The following is a 7,608-nucleotide window of genomic DNA, read 5'->3' on the forward strand; positions in this document are numbered from 1 at the left end:
ACAATATTGTCTGGTCTACGTTTTCTTTCTTGATGTCTGCTGTTTCGATGATTTTACTTGTCCGAGTTGTCCTGGTTGTTTCTGTCCGGGAACCTTTCTCGTGTTTTTTCTTCTGCAGTAATCATCTTTTCTACTGTTCGTCTGAATTCTTCATTGTTTCTCGGATTTTCTTTGCAGAAGTCTTGAAATTGCCACCTAGCCATGATTCCGTGAGAGAAAGCTTCAATTACTTCTCGTTCGGTTATGTCATGCACTTGAGCTCGTAGTTCGCCGAATCGTCGATAGTAATTTCTGAGACTTTCACCTCCCTTTTGCTTAAGTCCTTTTAATTCTGCATGGGTGATTGGATGTGTAATGATTCCTACAAAATTCTCACAAAAAGCTCTTTGCAAATCCTCCCAATTTCTGATAGATCCTGGGTTCAGTTTGTCAAACCATTGGAGAGGCATGGCTTCCAGTGCCATGGGAAAGAATAGGGTTTTGATATCGTCGTCTCCTCCGGCTAGTTCAATTGATTGTGAATATATTCTGAGCCATTGCCTTGGTTCAGTTTTGCCATCATACTTGGAGTGGTTAGACGGTTTGAATTTGTGAGGTAATCGTACCAATGCAAGCCTGTTCGTGAAAAAGGGGAATCTGTCGTGCGTCTTGGTTTCTTTGAATTCGGATTCGGCACCTTCTTCTGGCCAACTGTCGTTCTGACGGGAATAATCTTGCGAGATTGTCTGGGTAGGTACCCTACTCCTAGTCTTCTTTGGTTGTTCAAATCGGTGGCCTTGATTATGTTCCTTCCTACTTCCTTCGTCATGGCTTCCACCCGACCCAAGTCTTTCGAAAGCGGATTTCCTTTGATTTTGATCTTCTTGCCTGTGGGTTGTTGATCTGGCGGGTAGTCTTGATCGAGCTCTCTCTTCATGCATTTTCGGGATCGTCGGTCGGAGCAAGTCCTGGAGCTGTTCATACTTCTCACTGGGATGTGAAGTTTTTCCGAGTTCTTCTAATGCTTCTCGAATCTTATCGTAAGGTGTATTCGCCGTGCGTCTCCCCTCGACTTCTCGTTGCGATTTTCTTTTGTCGTACTCTGCCAATTCTGACTCGTATCTGATCCAAGCTTCCCTGCACTGCCTAGCCCGGTGTTGACGCCCTTGCTTCAACTTGTTTTTTTCTTTCTCTAGCTTGTTTCTGACTATCTGTTTCTCCGTCGTAGCCTTGGGCAAAAGGTGATATGTTGGACTCTGATTCATCTGATGATCTGACATCGGGTACTTCTGGGGGATTTAATGGTGACCGCGGTCGTCGAACCATGAGCACTTCTCGCGCATGAGTCGTTCTGTTATTGGCGTTAGTTTTCATGCTGTCGGAGTTGTTAATAACTTTAGTGGATGCCTCGGTGTCGTAGATCGAGTCTCCTTCTTGGTAGGGTAGAATTGCTGTCGTCGTCGTGCCGACTAGTTGGGTACCGCTGTCCTCAGGAACAGAACCTGGCCAGTGGATGATGCAGTCTTGGGATGTTATTGTTAGCACGAGACCCTCCTGAGCTCCTGTCAGTGGTATCCCGCATCTTGGATTGAAAGATCTTTCGAACTGTCCCTGATAGGATTTTGCCATGTTGTCGAGCCCAAATGGAAAAGAACTCGACTTCTTGGAAGAACTCTGAGGGTAATCCGAGTTGTTTTGGGTCGTGCTCTGGAATCTTGCCAAAAAAGAACTCGGTTTTTTGAAAGCACTCGGATAAAACTTCGCCTTGATGTCTGAATTCGAATCGGATATGAGTGGCTGTGAGATCTGATTTGAATCGGATACTGTGAGTTGTGCGAATCTTCTGGTGAGCTGATCCGTTGTAGTTGGTGAAATATGAAATTCTTTATGATGATCTGGATCTTTGAGGAGATGGCCCTGAAGCTTGCCGTTGTTGTCCGCCTCGCAGATCCACGAGCCGAAGATGAAAGTTGATCCCGTCGGGAAGATTATGTTGTCGAGGTCCATCGAGTTCTCGGATGCAAAGTCGCCGAAGGCCCCTACCTGGCGCGCCAGCTGTCGATGTTTCACCACCGATAGCCTGCCACGGGGGTACCCGGGGCAGTATGTTCGGGCTTCGGCGTATGCCGAACTCGATGGTTAACGCAAGACACAGTCGATTTATCCTGGTTCAGGCCCTCGATCGTAGATCGAGTAATAACCTTACGTCCAGTCGGCGTTAGCCTTTGCGTTGGATTGATTGTCGAGTGTTGTGTTGTACCATTGTCCTGTCTCAGGAGCCCTGCCCTCCTTTATATAGTCAGGAGGCCAGAGTCCTAGTCCGTTTACAATGAGATTTCCTAGTAGGATTACTTAATAGCTATACTACTAATATTACATGGGGAGAATCCTAGTTGGACTAGATCTTCTCTCTCCCTTGCGGGGTATCCTGTGGGTCCCGCATCGACAGTAGCGTGCTTTCGGGGTGCTTAGTATCTGGTGGAAGACAAGCGCCTCCATAAGTGTGCTATTTCGGACGGTTCTGCCACATTATAGAGCTCTAGCATTTCAATTTATGTAGTCATCACTACAAGAACAAAAGATGGTACCTCACTCCAAAAATTACTCCATATTTTTCGCATACATTGAATAGCCTCAAAGAGACATCAGTGAGCATTTTAAACAGCTACAGACATCCACAAGCTGCTTTACTATAGCAGGGGCGCAGCAAAGCTGCGCCTGTTTTCTAGTATGTATTTATTCCGGTTCCTGCGATCTTGAACTAATGGGTTTCTCAAACTTTTGTTCTGATCTGGGACAGCAGTGGACACACGTGGAGCTTGAGAAGCAAAAGGACGGTGCTGTGTATGGTGGTCTACTGGTCTTGGCGGTGCTCAACTTCAACAGACAACACGCACTGGGCCACTGGTGAACAGCTATAACTCTGCTATGCAGTCCCAGATGCATGAATGGTAATGCACTCTTGTTACCTACCGGCTTTCGTACTGCGTTTGCTAGCCATGCAAAATTTTAGTATTTGTCTTGTGGAATGTTTGATATATGTATGAAGTATTAAATATAGACTAGTTACAAAACTAATTGCACAGTTTGCGACTAATTTGCGAGACGAATTTTTAAGCCTAATTAGTCCATGATTTGACGATATGGCGCTACAGTAAACATGTGCTAATACCAGATTAATTAGGCTTAAAAAAACGTCTCATGGAGTACTGACAGATTATGTAATTTGTTTTTTTATTAATATTCAAACACTCCATGCAACATCCTTCCGACACACCTCCTAAATTTTAGTCACCGGATCTTAATACACCTGAATGCATACTTTGTGTGTTTTGTTGGCAACTAGTGGAGCGGAGTGGAGTATGAACTCCGACAACCTGATGAACAACTATCGGTGATGTCACATACGTGGAGAGGTAATTCACAATCCCAGTTTTTGCGCTGAATCCCTATCTGATGCATGGTCCATCTCGTTGCGTTGTTGACTGAAATAGTCCATTTGCGTCTGTATAATAAACCTAGCTATTTGTTATCTGAAGATGCACAACTCATGTAGAGGCCAGAATAAAGACCATTCCTTTTTTTCTAAAAAACCACGTATACGTATACGGGTCTCTATAGCCGCGTGAAGAATGAATACTAACCACGAACAAAGATAATTCATATATGTATATATATATGTATAATGGGCTCAACTTGCTCGGGCCCAACACAGCATTGAATAGATTAGGGTGGGCTCAGCTTGGACTTGGGCTCATGTAGTCATGTAATTAGCAAATCAGGCCATAGCCCATCTGAACCCTCACTTGTCTGTCTGTCTTCATCCATCGACCCAGGCAGCCCAACAAGCGAAGGATTACGATGTAATAATACGTCTAGTCAATTTTTCTCTAAAAAAGTACAGTAGTTACATCTGTCAGGGATCCCAGTGCACTCAACTGAAACTCAACTGAATTGTCGTTCAGTACAGTAGCTGTTTAATCTTCATGCTCAGTTGCTCATCGTGGCCCTGTTCGCTTATCTTATAATCCGTACTTTTTAGCTTGTTTTTTCAACCGGAACAGCTTTCGTGTTTCGACTGGTTTATTCTGCGAAGCGAACGGGGCCATGTCATGTTACGATGCGTGCAACACGTAGTTGCTTCAATTGTTCATGTTTTTTTTAGTCAAATGTTCATGTTTTTATTCTGGAACACAACACAAGAGGAGTGGTAGCATCTGCTTCTCTGCGTAGTGCTTCATTTGCGGTTGGCAACGGGCCGATAATATACTGTTTTTTGGCATGTGTTTCCGCGTTAAGAATGGAACTTGCTCAACGCCATAGCTGTTAATTAAGTTACAGCATACACACTTGTTCAGTCCAGATTTTACTAATCGCTCAAGAGGGAAAGAAAACAGTAAGCAGTATGTATAGTAGAGCGTCATCAAGAAGAAGAAAAAAGAAGAGTTGAAGACGTCGAATGTTTGGGGACAATGCCGCCAAATCAAAGCGGCAGGACGGCACTTCGGGATCCCCTGCTCTGGCTGAACGAGAAGAAGGACCGGCGCAGCCTCCTCGACGATGGTGGGCCAGTGTCGGCGGCGGCATTGCTGCTCTCCGCTTTGCCTTCCTCGTCTTCTTTGACAGCCGGGGAGCCACCGGAACTCTGCCGCAGGATGCTCTGCAGCGCGAGGTAGAAGCGCTTGTCGGTGCTGGAGTCCATGGACAGCGACCGGCGCATGGGCAAGAAGCAGCCGTCTCCTCCTCCCATGCTGCAGCTGCGGCAGCTACTGTTCCGGTGCGCGGTCTCATCAGCAGGCACAGCCGCTGGTTCGTCGGCGACGGCTGATGGGGAGATGGTAGTACTGATAACATCTATGGCAATGTCGTCGGTGGTGGCGCGCGGGACCGGGACGTCGAGGTGGTGGCAGTAGCTCAGGGCGGCGGGGGTCGGAGACGGCGGCTCTGCAGAGCGGGCAGCTGGCGGCGGACTGGAGCCAGGCGTCGATGCAGTCGATGTGGAAGGCGTGGAGGCAGGGCGGCAGCACGCGGAGCCTCTCGCCGTCGCAGAAGTCGGCGAGGCACACGGCGCACTCGGCGCCGGCTGCGCCGGCCTGCTTGGCCTCCGCCACCGCCAGCACGAGGTGGCCGTGGCGGTACCGGAACGTGGGGATCCGGCGGATGGCCGCCTCCTCCAGGCCGCTCCGGCGCGGCGGCCCGGGCTCGTGCACGGTGACGACGACGCGGCGGTGGCGGTGGTAGGGGCCGGCTAAGACGTCGTCGTCGTCGTGCGCGCCGCCCGGGCGCCAGAAGAAGAGGAGGCCGCAGCGGGTGAGGAAGAGGTAGTAGGCTAGGAGCAGGAGCGAGGTGGCGAGGATGCCGACGATGGAGACGGAGAGGATGACGAAGCTCGTGCCCGGGAAGGGCGAGGACGTCGACGACGACGTCGTGGGCGCGTCCATGGGACTGAAGTGGATCTTGGCGTAGCGTAGACAGCACAGGAGCAGCAGTGGCAATGGCAATGCAGCTGCGACTGCGAGTGAGGAAGCAGAAGCAGAGCAGCGGTGATGGGACTGGGAGAGAGATGGCAGGCAGGCACATTCAGACGGTGGTACTCGTAGTGGAGACTGGAATTGCTGGCGAACGCGGCGGGATATCGATGGCATGGCAGGCAGGCAGGCGTGCGTGTGAACGCTCAGGGGGCTGCCATTTACCGCAGCTGCTAGTGGCAGCTGCAAGCATGAGGTATTGTCGGTCAGGCAGCTGCACGAGTAGCAGTAATCCTCCCTCCGTCCGCAAAAAAAAAAAAAACAATTATAGAACAGTGACATAGTTTAGTACTATCAATTATAGTTAAAAAAATATAAATATTTATAATATCAAATAAATATTATTAGATTAATTATGAAATGTATTTTTATAATAAACTAATTTAAAGTTATAAATATGAATACTATTTATTAGAAACATGATTAAATGTGAAGCACTTTAACTAACACGTGGTATATCATAGGCTGTGTTTAGTTCGTGAATTTTGAGAATTTGACTACTAAAGCACTTTCATTTTTATTTGGCAATTAGTGTTCAATCATGAACTAATTAGGCTCAAAACGTTCGTCTCGCAATTTCTAACCAAACTGTGTAATTAGTTTTTTTTCATTTATATTTAATGCTCCATATATGTATCGTAAGATTCGATTTAATGGCTACTGTAGTACTTTTTTTAGAAATTTGGTTGGGAACTAATCAAGCACATAGTTACTTTCTTTGACGGATAGAGGTAGTCCTGTATTGACGACCTTGACCACCATTGCAGGCTTGCAGCATGCAGAGGCAGGACTTGGAACTTGGGCTGGGCTCCAGAGTCAACAAGAGACTTTTGTTTCTGTGATGGGATTGCAGTTGCAGTTGCAGTTGCAGTTGCAGGGAGATGGAAATTGGAAAGGAGGAGGAAGGGACCGCAGCTGCAGGTCCCTGGCCCGCCGCGTTACTTGCAACTTGGGCTTGTTTAGGCCCTGTTTAGGCCCCGTTCAGTTGCCAAAAAATTTTGCATAGTAACTGTCACATCGAATCTTGCGGCACATGTATGGAATACTAAATGTAGATGAAAAAAAAACATAATTACACAGTTGGTTGAGAAATCGCGAGACAAAACTTTTGAACCTAATTAGTCCATAATTAGACACTAATTACCAAATACAAACGAAATGCTACAGTGAGCCAAAATCCAAAATTTTTTGGATCTAAACGCACCCTTAGTTGAAGCCAAAAACCAAAATTTTTTTATATAGTACCCGTCACATCAAATCTTGCGGCATATGCATGGAGTACTAAATGTAGACGAAAAAAAACTAATTGCACAGTTAGCCGAGAAATCGTGAGACGAATCTTTTAAGCCTAATTAGTCCATAATTGGACAATTTTTGCCAAATAAAAACGAAAGTGCTATAGTAGCTAAAAGCCAAAAATTTTTGGAACTAAACGGGGCCTTAGTTCCCTTCAAAATTCAAGTTTTTTCACTCTTTCTTCATCACATCAATTTTTAGCCGCTTGCATGGAGTATTAAATGTAGATAAAAAAAATAACTAATTACACAGTTTAGTTGGAAATCACGAGATGAATCTTTTGAGCCTAGTTAGTCTATGATTGGACAATATTTGTCAAATAAGACGAAAGTGGTACTATTCATCAGATTGAAAAAACTTTCAATCTAAACGTGGCCTTGCAAAGCGCACACGCCCACCGTACCGCACCAGCCGTGCGCTCGGCCTTGCCGTCTCGTTTCAGACTAAGGATGAAAACGGACGGAATCGAACGGAGAACTCCTCAACCGTTTTCTACTTTTACATTTGAATACGAAAACGAAAATGAAAGCGGACAAACCGAACACGAAAACGAACACGAACTTACGGAATATCGAGAATTTCGAAAACGAAACAATTCGAGCGGAATTATATCGAACACGGTCGGTATACGAAAACTCAATACGGAATACCGACCCGTAGACCAAGTGCATGACTAAGTGCATACATGATCAAGTTCAAGTGCATATAATAATTAACAAGTGCATATTATAGAAACATGAACTCGAACTGAGTCAGAATAATTTTATTAATCTTTTTAGAATAGATGTAGTAATTTATTTTAAAG

The 7,608-nt window shown here is 46.0% G+C and overlaps 1 pseudogene; it reads right to left on the minus strand.

The window, feature by feature from the left end:
- Positions 1 to 4,359: 4,359 nt before the first annotated feature.
- Positions 4,360 to 5,516, minus strand: LOC136473091 (RING-H2 finger protein ATL1-like; annotated as a pseudogene).
- Positions 5,517 to 7,608: the final 2,092 nt, after the last annotated feature.

Source organism: Miscanthus floridulus, chromosome 8 (assembly GCF_019320115.1).
Source record: "Miscanthus floridulus cultivar M001 chromosome 8, ASM1932011v1, whole genome shotgun sequence".
NCBI classification, from domain to species: Eukaryota; Viridiplantae; Streptophyta; class Magnoliopsida; order Poales; family Poaceae; genus Miscanthus; species Miscanthus floridulus.